At 47.9% G+C, this 19,546-nt stretch overlaps 1 protein-coding gene across 4 annotated transcripts in view; it reads left to right on the top strand.

Annotated features, from left to right (window-relative positions):
* LOC110527565 (uncharacterized) overlaps positions 1-19,546 on the top strand; it is a 75,938-nt gene that overhangs the window by 19,972 nt on the left and 36,420 nt on the right. For all 4 annotated transcript variants that reach the window (XM_036983055.2, XM_036983054.2, XM_036983053.2 and 1 more), the window contains exon 2: positions 335-420. The gene's annotated coding sequence lies outside the window, so the exon portion shown is untranslated. The remainder of the gene's footprint in view (positions 1-334; positions 421-19,546) is intronic.

The following is a 19,546-nucleotide window of genomic DNA, read 5'->3' as shown; positions in this document are numbered from 1 at the left end:
GCGTTGCTCCTCATTTTACGTTTACTTGCGTTAGCTTCTTAGCTTGATTCAATTTGCTCAGCCCAGTGTGTCTAAGAGTTCTCCACACCGAGCCTCTGAAACCACTCCCTGTGACGGTGAGATTGATCTCGCTCTGTCTGTGTACAGCGACGCAGTCCATGTGATTTCCCTACAGCGCTATGAGAACAAGCATCATCAATCCATAGGTCCCATTTGTCACTCGGGTAATGGCCCTTGCTGAAGGTGTCTTCTTTTTGTCTCCACTTTAAAACAAAAAAATAGATGGCGAATCAAATCAGATTTTTTTTTCCTTCTCCTATTCTCTCCTCTCCAGGACATAAAAGCTCGGTCCTGACTGTTGCGTTGGCTTCATTTGACCTCCTTTGACCTGAGTGGGACGAAGGGAGAGACACACCAGACGTAAGAGACACTTTTAACCCCTTCCTTCAGTCTGCTGTTTTAGTCAGTTACCTGCCACCACTACATAGCTAGGTGGTCGTAGATGTTAGGTGATAGCGATAGGATTTGGCAAGACAGCACAAACTAATCTGGAACGACCAGGCTAGCCAGTACATGGGAGCCAACCTGACCCCTGTAGACCCCTGTAGTTGTATAACAATATGGACATTTTTAGAAGATGGAACCCACTACCCTGGTGTTGCCAGCACCATGCTCTAACTCAGTGAGCTGTTGAACCGGTCATGGACACTTTAAAAAAAAAATCATGGATGTACCATGACTCTTCTGACAGAATCTCCACAGTGAAAGAGAGGCTCTTGCTCATTGAAATATAATGACTAGAATGGCCATTCCTATTCAAAATGTTGTGCTATTAGGCCTCCCAGGTGGCTCAGTGGTCTAAGGCTGTGTCACCAGAGACTCTGGGTTCGAGCCCAGGCTCTGTCGCAGCCAGGCCGCGACCGGGAGGTCCGTGGGGCGACGCACCAATTGGCCTAGCGTCGTCCGGGTTAGGGAGGGTTTGGCGGGTAGGGATATCCTTGTCTCATCGCGCACTAGCGACTCCTGTGGCGGGCCGGGCGCAGTGCCCGCTAACCAAGGTTGCCAGGTGCACGGTGTTTCCTCCGACACATTGGTGCGGCTGGCTTCCGGGTTGGATGCGCGCTGTGTTAAGAAGCAGTGCGGCTTGGTTGGGTTGTTTTTCAGGGGGACGCATGGCTCTTGACCTTCGTCTCTCCCGAGCGATGAGACAAGATAGTAACTACTAACAATTGGATACCATGAAAAATGGGGGAAAATTAAAACAAATACAATGATGTTATTCTATTTCAATGCTCTTGCTCTGTGCCTGTTTCTTCTTCTTCTGTAAGTTGAAGAGGAGACGCAGGAAAGACAGAGGACAGACAGGGGAGGGAGTTCGGGGGAGAGAAAGGGGCTGCGTGTCCCTGATGTCACCCCATTCCCGACATAGCCCTGGTCAAAATGTAGTGCACTGTGTTGGGAATCGGGTGACATTTGGGACATAGTCTATGTGTGGCTGCCTGAGGGGTGTAGGGAACAAGTCCCCCCCCCCCTCCTCACAGGCCTGTTCCCGGGAAGTGGAGGAGTAGCGTTGAAGTGATTTTTGTCACGCGTCCTCTGAGAGTCTGTGTCCTGCGCTGTCTTGTCCCCTCCACCACCACTGTGGAGAGCTTGCTCTCTCGTGTCTCCAGGCTGTCACACTTGTCTTCCCTCATTGCGGTGTGTGTGTGTGTGTTTCCCAATCCTGGTCATCCAGGGGGACCCAGAGGGGTGCACGTTTTTGTTCTCGCACCTCACGAACACAACCAACCCAACGAGTCATTGAGCCTTTTGATAAGTCGAATCAGGTGTCTTCGCGCTGGACTAGACCAAAACCGTGCACCCCTCTGGGTCCCCAAGAACCGAGACATATCAGAGGAGGTAGGAAAGCGGTGTGGCTCAGCGGTAGTGCTGCAGTCTACCAAGCACATGTTGTCCAGGAGCAACGTGGAATCCTACCCCAAACACTTTCTTCCTTCTACAACCTTTAGCCTACATCTACATTCCTAACTAAATAAAGAGACGAATACAGCAGTGGGGAGGGGAGGAAGGGGGGGGGGGGGATAGTAGGTTGGAAACCGTGACAAATCGGGGTTGAGGGGGGCAGGCTAGTCATGTGCTATGTCAGTGTATTTCGAGACTTCTACTCATTTCTTGAGGATGAGATGCTTTCACTGTGGGAATGAGGGTCGACTCGCAGAGCGTCTCACACACACACACGCGCAAGCAGCCATCTGAAGTGGACCTTTTTATAGTAAACCAAACCTACATTACCAGCCCCACTCTGCCCTGTCAATGTGTGTGTGTGTGTGTGTGTGCTCCAGTGCATGTGACCGCACACACTCAATCTACACAGCAGCTGTTTTGTTTGGGAAGAAGCACTTGTGATCGTTGTGTGTTTTGGTCTAGGCCGGCTAATTAGTTGGCGTGTGTCTTGGTGTTTATAAGTGGGACGGTGGCCTGTAATTTACACCAACCAACCCATACTCCAGCTTCCTCTAAGGGTATATAGGAGGCAGGGTGAAGTTGCATCTAGATGCTTATCTTGGGTCAGTTTAGCATTTCCCCCACTAATGGATAAGGTTAGGATTGGGGAGGGGAAGGTGATCCTAGATCTGTACCTACGGGGAAAAAAACTCTTAACTAGGGGAGGTTTGGGGTGAAGTGTGTCACTATAGACCATGTACTACTGACTGGCAGGATGCTATTGTTGCTACGGTCTCCATGGAGATGTGTGTGTGTGTGTGTGACTGACTGTGTGTGTGTCTGCGTCTGTCCTTTAAAAGCTAACCATCCCCTTTGGTGGTGAGGGAATCTGACTCTTGAAGATAGAGAGTCAGCCCTCGGGAGATGAAAATGAACTAGCGGGGAACAGTATAGTTGTTTGCGTGTGTACGTCCCAAATTCCCTGTGAATGTTGTGGGGGGGGGGTGGGGGGGGGGGGGAAGAGAGATGTTGCACACCCTTCAGGGGCAGGCTGGCATTCCTGAATATTATGCCAGAGAATGGTCGGAAGGCCGGAGGTGACACGGCGGACGTGAAGGTGGCACGGCTGACGGACAGACAGACATACTACCGATAGTTGCTAGAGTCAGGAGGCCTAACAAAACAAGACTGTGTGTTTGGCGTGTGGACGTGCCCGTGGATGTGTGCGCAATGTGCCAGTTACCAGTAACCAATTCCCAGCCAGCTGTCAGAGGTCAAGAGGTCAGAGGCTGGCTGGAGCAGCTGGCAGGAGCTGGGGCTGCTGGGATGAATGGTGACATTCCCAGCTGTTCTGGGGTCTGTGCTGTGGTGCCAGTCTGTGCTGTCTGTCGGCCTATAGGGAGACGGTGAGGTGTGGATTGGACAGCACTATACCCACTGTGCTCTATGTTCCCTAACAGGTGTGTGTGTGTTACGCACTACGGACACACCACGGTTAGACGCTGACCCTGAAATACTAGGATAGCTAGTTAAAGAGAGACCGACCTAGTACGAATATAAACGTACAGCATCGTTCTTATTGAGCCGATATGCTAGCTGCCAAGCCAGTGTTACTCTGCAAGGAGATTTGAGGACTTTTAACACATTAGTGGGTTATTTCTGTGCTGGGTGACTGCACTTCCATTGTGTGTGTGTGTGTGTGTGTGTGTGTGATTGTGTTTTTTTTTTTTTTTACCCTCGTGAATAGTCTCTTTCTCTGTCTAATTGGCTTGACGATGATTGCCCCGATATGAAAATCAAACCCAGCAGTGATATTTGCCAGCGATGAACTGATGGTTGTTGCGAGCCTGGAAACGATATGTTACTCATTACCCAAGGATATTAGTCATAAACATTCTGATATCAGAACGTTTATGGTTGCAGAGCTACTGGTTATCACCATACGTAAATGCCTATTTGTTCCTGCGTCATACTTTTCTGTTGAAGTTAGCTTTTTCCAAGGACCATGCCCAACAGAAATGAATGCTATCATATGCCATTTAGCAGAGCTATGTAATGGCTGTGGCACAGCGTTTACTGTAAACCATCAAATCAAAGGGTGCGGCTGCGTAGCCTAGTGGTTAGAGCGTTGGACTAGTAACTGAAGGTTGCAAGTTCGAATCCCCGAGCTGACAAGGTTCAAATCTGTCGTTCTGCCCCTGAACAAGGTAGTTAACCCACTGTTCCTAGGCCGTCATTGTAAATAATATTTTTTTTCTTAGCTGACTTGCCTAGTTAAATAAAGGTAACATTTAAAAAAAAATCGATCAAGATCACAAGATGGATCAAATCAAATGTTATTGGTCGCATGCACATGGTTAGCAGATGTTAATGCGAGTGTATCAAAATGCTTGTGCTTCTAGATCCCACCCTGCAGTAATATCTAACAAGTAATCTAACAATTTCACAACAACTACCTGGTACACACAAGTGTAAAGGAATGATTAAGAATATGTACATATAAATATATGGATGAGCGATGGCCGAACGGCATAAGCAAGTTGCAGTAGATGGTATAGAGTACAGTATATACTGTATATGAGATGAGTAATGTAGGGTATGTAAACATTATATAAAGTGACATTGTTTAAAGTGACTAGTGATACATTTATTACATCCAATTTTTAATTATTAAAGTGGCTAGAGAGATGAGTCAGTATGTTGGCAGAAGCCACCCAGTGTTAGTGATGGCTGTTTAACAGTCTGATGGCCTTGAGATAGAAGCTATTTTTCAGTCTCTCGGTCCCAGCTTTGATGCACCTGTACTGACCTCACCTTCTGGATGATAGCGGGGTGAACCGGCAGTGGCTCAGGTGGTTGTTGTCCTTGATGATTTTTTGGGGCCTTCCTGTGACATCGGGTGGTGTAGGTGTCCTGGAGGGCAGGTAGTTTGCCCCCGGTGATGCGTTGTGCAGACCTCACTACCCTCTGGAGAGCCTTACGGTTGTGGGCGGAGCAGTTGCCGTACCAGGCGGTGATACAGCCCGACAGGATGCTCTCGATTATGCATCTGTGTTGTATGTGTCGAACTGCTTTGCTTTATCTTGGCCAGGTCGCAGTTGCAAAATGAGAACTTGTTCTCAACTGGCCTACCTGGTTAAATAAATAAATTGACTCTATAAATGTTTATTATTCATGTGTAAACATGTCTAAAAACATAATTACACGTTGACATTATTGGGTGTTTTGTAAAGATTAGTGACACACTCTTTCATTGAATCCATTTTTAAATTCGGGCTGTAACGCAGCAAAATGTGGGAAAGGTCCAGGGGTGTGAATACTTTCTGAAGGCACTGTATTTGCATAGTTACGTGGCTGCTATGGGGGTAGGGCTGTTGGTAGGGCTGTTGCTGTTGCTATGGAGCAACCTGCTGACTGCTGCCAACACCAGCTGACTTCTAGCTGCTGCTGCCTCTGGGTGTGGGAACGTATCATCTGGTCAGCTCCTTTCTCCTTTTCTCTGTCGTTCGTTCTTTTCCCGTCGCCCCCTGTCTTTGTCTTGCTCTCTCTCTCTCTCTTTCTCTCCTCTTTTTCTCTGTTTTCTCTCTCTCTCCCCCCTCCTGTTTTTAATTGTCCATGTATGCCAGAGTCACTCTGTGTGATCTTCTACTCGCTCTGCTCTCCTCTTTTCCTTCGCTGCCTGCTGGCTGTCAGTCGTGCTTGACCGGTGCCGTTTTGTCAGTCTGGCCCTCCCCCCTACTCATATCCTAATGGTCTATTCCCTCCCCCAATCATCTCTCCGTCTCTGTCCTCCTCTCTCTCCCACTTCCCCCGTCCTTCCCATTATCTGCCTATTGTAGGAAGTGTTTTTGTTCTAACTTTCTTTTTAAAGGAACAAAAAGTGGCAAAATGTCTCTGGATTGGATCTCTGTTTCGTTGTATGCATTGTGTTGATTTTAAATTTAGGCTGTATGTCATTTGTGCGTTTTTTTTCCCCATTGAGGATGTCACCAAGTGATGTTGATATATTGTTTGGTGTTAAATCAGGGCATGGTCATGTTCGTTAGGCACTAAACCTTTGGGTACCATCAGAACATGTTTACAGTGTGCCCTAATGAACACAACCTTGGCCTGGAGTAAGTTCCTCTCGATTTACTCTCCCGAACACAAAGGGTCCAGGGCCTGTATATTTATAAAGCGTCTCAGACTAGGAGTTCTGATCTAGGATCAGGTCCTCCCTGTCCATGTAATCTTAGTCATTATCATCTAAAAAGGGAACAACTGATCCTAGATCAGCACTCCTACTCCAAGAGGCTTTTTGAATACGGGGCCTCCTCACCCGAATGTACTTTAGACTGTTGCAGTGGCCTTGTCGGTGGATCTCCTTCAGAGCCCGTGTGGAGACGATGTTCTCCTTTTTGCACGCTGTGCGGGGTTGTAGCCTGCTAGGCCATATACAGTAGTCTTACAGTGTTGAACTGATGACGTTCTCAGCCCACGTTTTAATGATCTCTTTGCCCCACCCTCACTGTGCCAATGGCCCCTTCCATTGACTGACTGAGCATGGTGGATGAGGCCTGTTTGCCTAGAGGGGATAGCGAGGGGTGAAATGAAATGAGCGCTGCCATGTGCTCTGAAATAGCCACCATTCATCCATCCACACTCACCTGCCTGCTTTGTCGCACAGGCAGTCAAAGCACTTGAGAGCAGTAATACCAACTGTGTTTGGCCCACTCGTATAACCCCACCCCCGTCCTACCATTTGGAAGAGTCCGGCCACACCCTTATCCATGTTCCAGAACTGGACCCAAGGCCAGGGTTGACTCCTCCACAGGAACAGTGGGGGTATTGTGACATGGGGGGGGGGTGGGGTCGATAGCTGTTGAAGCAGACTTTCTAAATTTAGTCAGTGTTAAATGTTATAGACTAGATTAATGTATTCATGGTAAGGAAAAACAAACCACTGTCATCTATAGCAGCCTTTAGTTTGAGACGCACACTTCCCAGGGGACAATTAAGCGGTGCTGGGAATATGGGACCCACTCTGTAATGTGCCATTAACACACACACACACACACACACACACACACACACACTGGAGTGCTATTCTTAACCCAGCAGGCCTCCCTAAATGTTTTATTTGTTCTTGGTGTTCATTTTTGGTCCACCCCCCTCGAGAGACTACAGTTGAGAGCCCTACCAAACGCACAGGAACGCCCCTCTCCTTTTCACCTACTTCTACAGGATGGCATAGTGGGGTTAAAGGTGAAAATGCAGCATTTGACCTCTTAATGTAAGACAACTTAATTCTAGACGGTTACTCATCCTGTATGGCTTCGTTGGCGGAGCACAACACTTTCAACGCCAGGATTGTGGGTTTGATTCCGGGGGAATGTTTACACGCAGGACTAAGTCTTTTTGGATAAAAGCGTCTTCGAATTGGCATTTATTGCTATTAACTTCCCCCTGTTGCTGATTTTCATGAAATGTTACCATTGTAATAAGAGTAGTTTTCTCCTTTTGGAGAATTCATCGTGATGTTGAGGCGTTTTTGGACTTGAAAAGGGCTCTCGTCGACATTTGGGGTGCGGATGGAGTTTTAAGTTTGAGAGACGGGGGAAATGAGTTGCGGAGTGAGACGCGGGTATTATGGGTTGTTGTGTGTCTGGCTGGCTGTCATGTTTTTCTACGGAGGAAGCCGTTGAGACGACAAGTCACTGCTGCCTCTGTTTTATTAGCCCCTCAGTCCTCCACACACACACACACACACACACACACGCACAAGGGTGGTGTGTGTGAGAGCATTGTGTGGGTGGGTGGGGTACGACGCCAAAATTAGACTGCACCCACACCCATTTTTAGAAGTTTGGTTTATGGAAACATCTATTCAGACATTACTCATGATGGCACAATGGTGTTTTCATACAGCTTACGTCATAGTCGCTGACTCTACTGCTTCCTCTTTTTGAACCACAAAAGGGTTATCAATTCTCTGTGTTGGAGAGGGTGAAGGTACTATAGAAACACACTTGCATTCCCGCTTACCATGGTCTTTGTCCAGTGGGCACGAAACGTCAGAGAACGTTCCAAAACTAAGCGATGCAGTATCTGAACTTGTTCAGTAAGAAACGAGCGCTCCTCTTCCGTTGCAAAAACGTTCTGCTCCGGTAAGCTCTGATGAACAGGACCCAGGACAAGGCTAAGAACAAACCAAATAAACAATGTTCTGGTTCCCGACTCGTACGCAAAGTGAGTTCACGAGGAGACTGCAGAGTACCGCCTAGTCTCCTCTATGATGTAATGGGCAATTCCACAGTAACAAAATGATGACGCAAACGGCACAAAACGTCATTCTGTTACCAAACTTTGCGTCTGTTCTGTTCTTCAAGTAAATGTGGTTTTTTTTGTGACGTTCTCTGTGGAAATTGGAACTCTGCCGTCTCTCCACTTTAATTCACGTTCAGTGCATACATTTTTAAAGTGGGAAAATCTGAGTTTCATTATCGTTCTGTTAAGCGTGGAATTGTCCTAATGCCTCCCTCCCTCCCTCCCTCCCTCCCTCCCTCCCAGTCTCTTCCTAATTTTCTCTCTCGTTTCCCTCCCTATTTATCTCTCCCTCATGCTCACTCCCTCCCTCCCTCCCTCCCTCCCTCCCTCCCTCCCTCCCTCCCTCCCTCCCTCCCTCCCTCCCTCCCAGTCTCTTCCTAATTTTCTCTCTCGTTTCCCTCCCTATTTATCTCTCCCTCATGCTCACTCCTTCCCTCCTCTCTCTGCCGAACTCTCCTTACATTCTTTCGCCCTCCCTACGCTCTGCTCTATCAATCCTCACCTCTCCTTGCACCCTGTCTCTCGCCATCCGTTTGGGAAGGGGGATAACTAGTCAGTTGCACAACTGAACGCATTCAACAGAAATGTCTTCTGCATTGAACCCTCTGAATCAGATTGTTGCGGGGAGGACTGCCTTAATCAACGTCCACGGCACCCGGGGAGCAGTTGTTGTTGTTGTTGGGGGTTAACTGCCTTGCTCAAGGGCAGAACGACAGATTTGAACCACCTCAGACATTCAAACCAGCGACTTTTGGGTTACTGGCCCAGCGCTCTTAACCGCTCGGCTACCTGCCACTTATCTCTCTCCGTGCCTCCCCCAACCAAACAGCCTGTTTAAACACTGTTCAACTTGTTCTACTAGGCTATGTAACTTTGGCCTGCATTTATCTCTGTCATTACGAAATATGTAGTTTTTCTAATTCACATTTTATACGGCTTGTGGGGGGGTGTGTGGTTCTATACAGATGCATTGGCTACAGGTTAGGGTTCTACACCTGACTTGACTGTCAGTGAGCATCCCGTGTATGACCTTTGACGCTGACTCTTGACCCCCCCCCCGTAGGCAAACATCATATCCCGTTCCCTTCTCTATATGAAACGCTCTTCGCCTTTGCCCACCTTGAGCACTCGAGAGTACATTGACAGCTTGTTCTGTTCTCTATTCCCAGTCTCATGGTTAAGCATTGGGAGTCAGCCATTGCCTTTAATTTAGAGTGCTTTTCCAGAACAGTCCCCCTTTCTCTTTCCTCTCTCTGCCCCCCTTTCTCTTTCCTCTCTCTGCCCCCCTTTCTCTTTCCTCCACTCTGTCCCTCTTTTCTCTCCCTCGGAGGCACAGGCCGACCCAAACTGGTGGCCTAGTGTGGGGCAGACGTACGTGTGTGTTTCCTGTGTACCCCTCCCACTGTGGCAGAGGCTTAACACCACAACAGCCCCAGTGGGGCGACCTCTGAACCCTGAGGTGGCCCCAGTGGTGATGGGAGACTGTCATGCTCAGGCTTCTCATAGACACACTGGCCTGGAGAGAGAGTGATGGAGAGAAAGAGGGAGAAGGAGAGACAGAGGGAGAAGGAGAGACGGGATGGAGAAGGAGGGAGAAGAGGGAGGGAGGGAGAAGGCGGGAGGGAGAGGGAGGGAGAAGGAGAGGGAGGGAGAAGGAGAAGGAGGGAGGAGGGAGAGGGAGGGAGAGGGAGGGAGAAGGAGAGGGAGGGAGGGGAGGGGGGGAGAAGGAGAAAGGGAGAGACGGAGAGAAGGAGGGAGATAGGGAGAGACGGAGAGAGAGGGAGAGACGGGGAGAGGGAGGGAGAAGGAGAGGGAGGGAGAGAGAGGGAGATTCGGGGAGCAAAAGAGGGAGATTTGGGGAGCGAAGGAGAGAAAGGGAGGAGAAAGAGGGAGGAGAGAGAGGGGTGGAGGGAGAGAAAGAGGGAGATTCGGGGAGCGAAAGAGGGAGACTGGGGGAGAGACGGGGGGGAGAAGGAGAGAAAGAGGGAGAAGGAGAGACGGAGAGAAAGAGGGAGAAGGAGAGACAGGGAGAGAGGGGGGAGAAGGAGAGAGAGGGAGGGAGAAGGAGAGGGAGGGAGAGAGAGGGAGATTCGGGGAGCAAAAGAGGGAGATTCGGGGAGCGAAGGAGAGAAAGGGAGGAGAAAGAGAGAGAGGTAGAGAGGGAGAAGGAGAGAGAGGGAGGGAGAGAAAGAGGGAGATTCGGGGAGCGAAAGAGGGAGATTCGGGGAGCGAAAGAGGGAGACTGGGGGAGAGACGGGGGGAGAAGGAGAGAAAGAGGGAGAAGGAGAGACAGAGAAGGAGAGACTGAGAGAAAGAGGGAGAAGGAGAGACAGGGAGAGAGGGGGGAGAAGGAGAGAGAGGGAGAAGGAGAGGGAGGGAGAGAGAGGGAGCTTCGAGGAGCAAAAGAGGGAGATTCGGGGAGCGAAAGAGGAAGGAGAGACGGAGAGAAAGGGGGAGGAGAGAGGGAGAAGGAGAGACGGGGAGAGAGGGAGGGAGGGAGATTCGGGGAGCGAAAGAGGGAGATTCGGGGAGCGAAATAGGGAGATTCGGGGAGAGACTGGGGGGGAGAGGGAGAGGGAGGGAGAGACAGGGAGAGAGGGAGAAGGAGAGACGGGGAGAAGGAGAGGGAGGGAGAAGGAGATTCGGGGAGTGAAAGAGGGAGATGCGGGGAGAGGGAGACGCGGGAGAGAGAGACGCAGGGAGAGGGAGAGTGGAGAGAAAGGGAGAAGCGGGGAGAGAGAGAGGGACACGCGGGGGGGGGGCGCGGGGTGAGAGGGACACGGGGTGGAGAGAGGGAGAGAAAGGGACATGAGAGAGAGTGAGAGAGAGAGAGACACGGGGAGAGAGAGACTGGGGAGAGAGAGACGGGGGGAGAGAAAGAGGGAGAGAGAGGGAGACGCAGGGAGAGAAAGAGGGAGACGCAGGGAGAGAAAGAGGGAGACGCAGGGAGAGAAAGAGGGAGACGCAGGGAGAGAAAGAGGGAGACGCAGGGAGAGAAAGAGGGAGACGCATGGAGAGGAAGAGGGAGACGCATGGAGAGGAAGAGGGAGACGCATGGAGAGGAAGAGGGAGACGCAGGGAGAGGAAGAGGGAGACGCAGGGAGAGAAAGAGGGAGACGCAGGGAGAGAAAGAGGGAGACGCAGGGAGAGAAAGAGGGAGACGCAGGGAGAGAAAGAGAGAAAGGGAGACACGGGGGGAGAGGGAGACACGGGGGGAGAGGGAGACACGGGGGAGAGAAAGAGGGACACACAGGGAGAGAAAGAGGGAGACACAGGGAGAGAAAGAGGGAGACGCAGGGAGAGAGAGGGAGACGCGGGGAGGGGAAAAAGTGTTGGAGATTGAGGGAAGGCAAGAGCGAGGGAGGGAGGGAGGGAAGGAAGGAAAGGGGTCGAGGGAGGGAAGGAAAGGGGGTGATGGGGAGAGAGAGGGAAGGAGAAAAGAGTCCTCCTCTGATACCATTGAAAAGCAAAAGGCCATGGGTGATGGTTTTGTGATGACTCACATAGAACACAGTCTGTTTCAGGTAGTGGTGATGCCCCCGGTTGTAAATCAATCATGCCCTTAGTAGCAGGTGTTCTAACAGCTTTAAGTGAATTGATTAGCACCTGGGACCCTGATTTAAAAGCGTAGGGCGTGAGACATGCATTTGACTTATTGAAAAAAAGTACTGCTTTTATTTTCTAATTAATCCAATTCGGTGTGTTAATGAACTATCATGGTCCAAACTAGAGGTCGACCGATTATGATTTTTCAACGCCGATACCGATTAATCGGACGATTTTTATTTATTTATTTGTAATAATGACAATTACAACAATACTGAATGAACACTTATTATAACTTAATATAATACATCAATTAAATCAATTTAGCCTCAAATAATGAATTTGGTTTAAATAATGCAAATAATGTTGGAGAAGAAAGTAAAAGTGCAATATGTGCTATGTAAGAAAGCTAACGTTTAAGTTCCTTGCTCAGAACATGAGAACATGTGAAAGCTGGTGGTTCCTTTTAACATGAGTCTTCAATATTCCCAGGTAAGAAGTTTTAGGTTGTAGTTATTATAGGAATTATAGGACTATTTCCCTCTATACCATTTGTTTTTCATTAACCTTTGACTATTGGATGTTCTTATAGGCACTTTAGTTTTGCCAGTGTGACAGTATAGCTTCCCTCTTGTTAGTGCGCGCTAACTAGCCAGCCATTTCACTTCGGTTACACCAGCCTCATCTCGGGAGTTGATAGGCTTGAAGTCATAAACAGCTCAATACTTGATGCACAACGAAGAGCTGCTGGCAAAACACATGAAAGTGCTGTTTGAATGAATGTTTACAAGTCTGCTTCTGCCTACCACCGCTCAGTCAGATACTTAGATACTTGTCTGCTTGTATGCTCAGTCAGATTATATGCAACGCAGGACACGCTAGATAATATCTAGTAATATCATCAACCATGTGTAGTTAACTAGTGATTATGATTGATTGTTTTTTATAAGATAAGTTTAATGCTAGCTAGCAACTTACCTTGGCTTACTGCATTTGCGTAACAGGCAGTCTCCTTGTGGAGTGCAACGAGAGCGAGGCAGGTCGTTATTGCATTGAACTAGTTACCTGTAAGGTTGCAAGAAGGTGAAAATCTGTCATTCTGCCCCTGAACAAGGCAAGTTAACCCACCATTCCTAGGCCATCATCAAAAATAAGAATGTGTTCTTAACTGACTTGCCTAGTTAAATAAAGGTATAAAAAATAAATAATAATAATAAAAAATATATTTAAAAAATCGGCGCCCAAAAAACCCGATTTCCGATTGTTATGAAAACTTGAAATCGGCCCTAATTAATCGGCCATTCCGATTAATCGGTCGACCTCTAGTCCAAACACACCAAGACGGTGGTGAAGAGGGCACAACAACACCTTTTCCCCCACAGGAGACTGAAAAGATTTGGCATGGGTCCCCAGATCCTCAAAAAGTTCTACAGCTGCACCACCGAGAGCATCCTGACTGGTTGCATCACCGCCTGGTATGGCAACTGCTCGGCATCTGACTGTAAGGCGCTACAGAGGGTAGTGGGTACGGCCCAGTACATCACTGGGGCCAAGATTCCTGACATCCAAGGACCTATATAATAGGAGGTGTCAGAGGAAAGGTTAAAAAAAAAAGTGTCAGACTCCAGTCTCCCAAGCCATAGACTGTTTTCTCTGCCAGCGCACGGCTAGTGGTGCCCGGAGCGCCAAGTCTAGGACCGAAAGGCTCCTTGACAGCTTCTACCCCCAAGTCTTAAGACTGCTGAACAATTAATCAAATGGCCACCGGACTTTTTACAAGTTTGATTTGTAACCGTGGCAGCTTCACCTGGGAGATCCATCATTTTCCTGCCACCGCGACAGATTGAAGCTTGTAATTGGTTTAGTAAGGGTCTGGGGCCAAGGCGATTGGATGTGCATTTTTATAAAGAAACGCCCCTCGATGCTGTGGCTGGAATGTGATACAGGCAGTTAAATGAACTCAATTGCCAAAAGAGCAGCACAGCAACTTGTACCACTGTTTTGCACACCATTTTCAACAAACTCATTTGCTGTCATTACTTTCCCTGTCGCAGAATGCGTCCCTATTACAGCACGTGATATTATAGCCTAATTAGTTGTTGCAGTGGTTATTTAATCCACCACTTGCGTTAACCACGGTTACGATGCTCGTGATGTCGAAAGGCAAACGCGTATGATCTGATTTTTCAAAATGATTTTCAGGTACAGTTGATAAGATTTAGGTTACGTCTTTCAGGATATTTTTTATTACCCTGTTTTAATATATTTGGTATTTCTCAATAGCCGATGTTGTCGTTACAACAATTCCCATCCCCTACAATGGGCTACGATAAAGACGAAATAGTGTGCTTATCCCAGTGTTTATCCCAGCCGGAACACTACCGTTATTCCACATACTTTTTATTATTTTCACTTACCAATTCTGCTGGTGTAATTAGGCTATTTGAAATCGAATATGCCAGCTTGAGTCTTTTGCCCTCAGAACAGCCTCAATTCGTCTGGGGCATATGGATTCGACAAGGTGTCAAGCGTTCCACAGGGATGCTGGCCCATGTTTACTCCAATGCTTCCCGCAGTTGTTAAGTTGGCTGGATGTCCTTTGGGGGGTTGGACCATTCTGAAAACCCAGCAGTGTTGCAGTTCTTGACACACACCTCCTCTCCTTCATCTACAGTCCACATATGTCAGAGTCAAGGCCCGCGGGCCACATCCGGCCCGCAAGAAGGTTTTTTACGGCCCCTGGGATGATCTTGATTTATTATTAGAACCGGCCCGCAGCAAGCCGGCAGCCCGCAGATCTTTTACACGCACCAATACTACATTTCCCACAATGCAAAGGTGACGCACCGAGCAGTAGGCTGCTTCATTTCAATATTTATTGGCACAGCAGTCGTCAGCATCACAGTAAAATTAACTTTCAGATACCCATCAAAAATGGCAAAACGGAAGGTGGATACTGAGAACCGGGGGTTTCAAACAAGGTGGGAGTCGGAGTATATGTTCACGAAGGTAGCTGGAAAACCTGTGTGTCTTCTGTGTGGAGAAAGTGTGGCGGTACTGAAAGAGTATAATCTGAGACGACATTATGAAACGAAACACGCGGACAAAAACAAGAATATGGACATGGAACAAAGGCTACAAAAGGCAGAGGAATTAAAACGAGGCCTCAAATCTCGACAGGCTCTGTTCAAAAAAGCCAAATCACAAGGCCAGGCTGCTGTCAAGGCCAGTTTTATTTTGGCAGAAGAGATCGCTAAATCAGCCCGGCCATTTACGGAGGGGGATTTCATCAAAAACTGCATGATTAAAGTTTGTGACGAAGTTTGCCCAGAAAAAAGGCAACTCTTTTTAAATGTGAGTCTGAGCAGAAACACCATTGCCGAGAGAGTAGACCAGTTGTCCATCAATCTAAAAGAGCAGCTTGTGAAAAAGGGAAAAGATTTTATTGCATATTCCTTGGCTGTGGATGAGAGCACCGACATTTCTGACATTGCCCAGTTGTCAATTTTCATCCGCGGAGTGGACTCCAACCTAAGCGTGACAGAGGAGTTTTTGGCTTTACGTCCTATGCATGGCACAACTACGGGGCATGATTTGTATGAAGAGGTGTCAAGATGTGTAAATGAGATGGAGCTGCCTTGGGAAAAACTCGTGGGTTTGACAACCGACGGAGCACCTGCGATGTGTGGACACAGGAGCGGACTGGTGGCGAAGATACGGGAAAAGATGCAAGAGGAAAACGCGACAGGTGAGCTGACAGCTTATCATTGTATCATACACCAGGAAGCGTTGTGCGGTAAAGCCTTGAAAATGGAGCATGTAATGAGCATCATCACGCGCACAGTTAACTTTATCAGAGCCAAAGGTTTGAATCACCGCCAGTTCAAGGCATTTCTGACGGAGTTAGAAACGGAGCATGGTGATTTGCCTTATCACACAGAGGTGCGATGGCTAAGCCAGGGAAAGGTGCTTCAAAGATGTTTCGAGCTTCGTGAGGAGATTTGTCTGTTCTTGGACAGCAAAGGGAAAGACACAACACAACTCCGAGACGAAATGTTTCTGTGTGAAATGGCTTTTCTGTGTGACATTACGAGTCATCTGAATGCAATAAACTTGCAGCTGCAGGGTCGGGATCGTGTCATCTCTGATATGTACAGTACAGTGAAGGCATTTAAAACCAAACTGACTCTGTGGGAGACGCAGATGCGGAAAGAAAATTTGAGCCACTTTCCCAGCAGCCAGACCATGAAAGAGAAGCTCTCTACCAGTGCGTTCCCGAGCACACAGTTGGCTGATAAAATAGGTATGCTTGCCGCTGACTTTCGACGCCGATTTGCTGACTTTGAAGCACAAAAAAGCAGGTTGGAACTGCTCGGTAACCCATTTGCTGTTGACGTGGAAAGCTCACCACCAAACCTCCAAATGGAGTTGATTGACCTCCAATGCAATGATGCACTGAGGGCAAAATATGCGGCAGTGGGTGCTGCGGAGTTCGCCCGTTTCCTCCCCGGCACAATGCCCCAGCTGCGCATCCAGGCTGCTCAAACGTTGTCTATGTTTGGCAGCACATACCTGTGTGAACAACTGTTTTCTTTGATGAACCTGAACAAAACATCACACAGAAGTCGACTTACTGCTGAACACCTCCACTCAATTCTGAGGATTTCTTCAGCTCAGAGCCTTACCCCGAACATTGATGAACTTGTGGAAAAGATGGGACACCACCAAGTATCACCCTCAACCTCAAACAAGTGAACATTACTGTGCAATCACATATTTAGAGTTTTTACTCAGTTCAAGTTTAAAAGTTAAAATTTAATATTTGTTTTCACTGCATGTTACTTCTCCTTAAACAAAGTGTTGTTTTTGATTAATAGATTTTTGCACTTTATTTTTTTGTATTTCAATCCAATTATATTTTAAAAATATTTCAGTTGAGTGGATGATAGAAAATTGCTATTATTGTTTTTTCTTTGAAGTAAATTTAGCCCACTTTTGCTAAAATAGAAAATATAGTCTACTGATGGTGCCTTGAATACCGGTTTCTTTCATTTAATGTTCATGTTATGGGGATATTTATATAAAGGAAATTTGTCTTTTGTGTCTGTTGAAAATTAAAGATTACTGACAGAGCCATAAGAAAATATTGCTTTATTTATCTGATCATATTGTAATATATTTGTTAGGTTTTCAGTAGGTTCAATTAGGTTCACTAGACTATATGCGTCATTTAAAAAATTTTCAATGAACATTCGAACAGTCCGGCCCTCGTCTTGTAGCTGATTTTTTTATTTGGCCCTCCGTCCATTTGACTTTGACACCCCTGATCTACACTGATTTTGAAGTGGATTTAACAAGTGACGTCAGTAAGGGATCATAGCGTTCACCTGGTCAGTCTGTCACGGAAAGAGGTCTTCATCATGTTTTTTTGTACACTCAGTACAAAACATAGCTTTAACCCGGATCATAGTTTATTAGGTACACCCATCTAGTACCGGGCCGGACCCTTTTTGCCTCCTAGAACAGCCTGATTTCTTGCTGCAGATTGGACGGCAATACACCACCAGCTTGTACCTTTGACACCAGGCAGGACGGGTTCATGGACTCATACCGCTTACGCCAAATCCGGACTCTGCCATTAGCATGACACACCAGGAAGCGTGATTCGTCGAACCCGGGTGACGTTTTCCCTCCGTCGTCCAGTGTTGGTGATTGCGCGCCCTACTGGAGCCGCTTCTTCTTGTTTTTAAGCTCATAGCCGTGGGACTAGGCGCGGTCATCTGCTGCAATAGCCAATCCGTGACAAGGATCGAAGAGTTGTGATGCGTTCCGAGATGCCGCAGGACTGCCGCTGACTGGATGTTTTTTTGTTTGTTTGTCGCACCGTTCTCGTGAAAGCCTAGACACACTGTCATACGCGGAAAAGGCCCAGGATGACGGCTGTTTCTGAGATTCTGGATCCGGCGCGCCTGGCACCGACGATCATACCATGCTCATTAGTCGCTTAGGTCGCTCGTTTTGCTCATTCTGTTCATTCGAACAGTAACTGAATGCCTCAATGCCTGTCTGCCTGCTTTATGTAGCAAGCCACGGCCACGTGACTCACTGCCTGTAGGAGCGATCCATTTTTGTGAACGGGGTGGTGTACCTAATAAACTGGCCAGGCAGTGTAGGCGAAGTCATGAGAATGGGCCATATTGAAGTGCCCCTTGCCTCAAATATCCTCTGTCATTCTAGCATTGTGCACAAGCTGCTAGGCAGAAACAGTATGCATAAATGCAACAAAAAAAATATCTTGCCTATGTAGAGTAAAAATGGTGGCGAGGTTTTGTGAATCATCCTCAACCACCTGAAGATTGATATTACTTTGGTTTTTCTTGAATGTGGGGTAATTTTGTAGGAATCAAATGTCACATGAACATGTTCGAACCCCCCAAAGTCGTTGGGAAACGCAGATCAACCAGCCCTCTTGGAGAGCTGCCTCTAGCCAGTATTGAAGGTCCTATTGCAAAGGGATCGTACGCCCAGTGACTTACATATTTACAAGGAAAGACTGAAATCCATCCCATGGCTTGCATCCCAAATGGCACCCTATTACCTATATAGTGTGCTACTTTTAACCAGGGCCATTTCAGACACTGTGCGCTATATGATGGCACCGGCCAGCGTGGTTGCAAACAGAAAGGAGGCTTGTTTCATTCTGTCCCTTTCCTCTTCCTGTCCTCCTCGGTTCGCCATGATGTCATGCTGTAAAGAAGCCCTGTCCCTGGCACTGTAACCATGGCGATGCTGGTTTTTGATAGACAGCTGGGCTTGGACGTTGTTATGGAACAGCCCGTGGGGGGAAATTAGGCCATTTCCTGTTCTGACCCATCGTCCCCATCCCCGTCCCCCCACTCCGCACGCACAGCTGCTACATCCACGCGCACGGGTGTGTGCCCTGTTCACTGTGTATCACATAAATGGCGGCCATGCCAACTAAAGGGTTAACTGGGATTGCCAGGGGGTCTTAGGGGGGCGATGGTTGGGCAGCTGTAGAGACCGTGTGGAAAGACTGTGCGTGTAACTGTGCATACCTGTAAATCTGCACAGTCACACACACAACAGTGGTTCTGTGTAAGCTAGCTGTCTTGAATGTGTCTGCGCATGATACGAACCAGACTCCTTTCCAGATGGTGTGTGTGCGTGCGTGCGTGCGTATTTTGCACGCATTAACTTTTGAGTGTTTATGGCCTGTGCCAGTGCCCACTCACACACACACACACACACACACTTAGCCAAACTAGGCCCAAGTCACAGGCTGGTTAACCACAAGATGCTAACTGCAACTCAGCCTTTTTTCTTTCTCCTTATCCCTTTTCTCCCTCCCTGTTCTCTCTTCTTTCCCTCACTCTCCTCCCTCCCTGCTCGCTCCCTATTTCCTTCCTCCCTGCTCCCTCTGCCCTTTTTCTCTCTCTCTTCTTCCTATCACTTTTTCTTTGAGCTGTTAACACCGAAGAAAATAACTATTTGGAGGTAGAGATGCAGGGAAGCATGTCATCTCTTCTCTCGCTCCTCTCTCCTCTCTCCTCTCTCCTCTCTCTCTCGGGAATAAGAGAGTGGCTTTTCAAAGCAAGCCCTTCCTCTCCACTGCTCTCTCCACACTTAAACACAGTGCTCCTCTCTTTCAGACATATTACATTACACTACCACACACACACACACACTCCAACATGATGCTGCAGATAACGATACTGTACAGATACAATCT

This window comes from Oncorhynchus mykiss, chromosome 7 (assembly GCF_057628025.1).
Source record: "Oncorhynchus mykiss isolate SJ-2025 chromosome 7, ASM5762802v1, whole genome shotgun sequence".
Taxonomy (NCBI): Eukaryota; Metazoa; Chordata; class Actinopteri; order Salmoniformes; family Salmonidae; genus Oncorhynchus; species Oncorhynchus mykiss.
The sequence above is the reverse complement of the archived record's forward strand: the minus strand, read 5'-3'. Positions and strand labels throughout refer to the sequence as shown.